The sequence below is a fragment of the Penaeus monodon genome, chromosome 33 (genome assembly GCF_015228065.2).
Source record: "Penaeus monodon isolate SGIC_2016 chromosome 33, NSTDA_Pmon_1, whole genome shotgun sequence".
NCBI classification, from domain to species: domain Eukaryota; kingdom Metazoa; phylum Arthropoda; class Malacostraca; order Decapoda; family Penaeidae; genus Penaeus; species Penaeus monodon.
The window spans coordinates 5,177,458-5,177,835 of record NC_051418.1 but is presented as its reverse complement, the minus strand read 5'-3'; the positions used below and the strand labels follow the sequence as shown (position 1 = coordinate 5,177,835).

The 378-nt window shown below is 38.1% G+C and overlaps 1 protein-coding gene across 1 annotated transcript in view; it reads left to right on the top strand.

The window, feature by feature from the left end:
* The window catches only part of LOC119594225, a 12,799-nt gene that overhangs the window by 10,277 nt on the left and 2,144 nt on the right, over positions 1-378 (top strand). The window lies entirely within an intron of this gene.

Sequence of the window (378 nt, the reverse complement as noted above, 5' to 3'; positions counted from 1 at the left end):
AGTGTCGAAAACGGAGGAAAAATAATAGGAAGCCAAATCGCCTGTGGCAGAAGGCACGCCGAGGAAGTGAAGGAAAGGGAGGTAGGGAAAAGTAAACATTAATAATTAAAGAAAAGGGAGTCAACGTTAGGGATAACTCAAAGAGAATCATTTAAGGCTTGTTAAAGGATCTCCGACGAGGACCGTAAAATAGGAAGGATAAAAAAGGCAAGCGCAGAGAAAAAGGGAGATAAAGCTAACTAATTGCAAGCAAAAGCATCTTCAAAGGCGACATTATGATTAACAATGATTATCGATAACCGCGATTGGAAATCTATTATGTTAACATTGTTGTTACCTGTGTATGATGATATGAACAAGGATAATCATGATGATAGT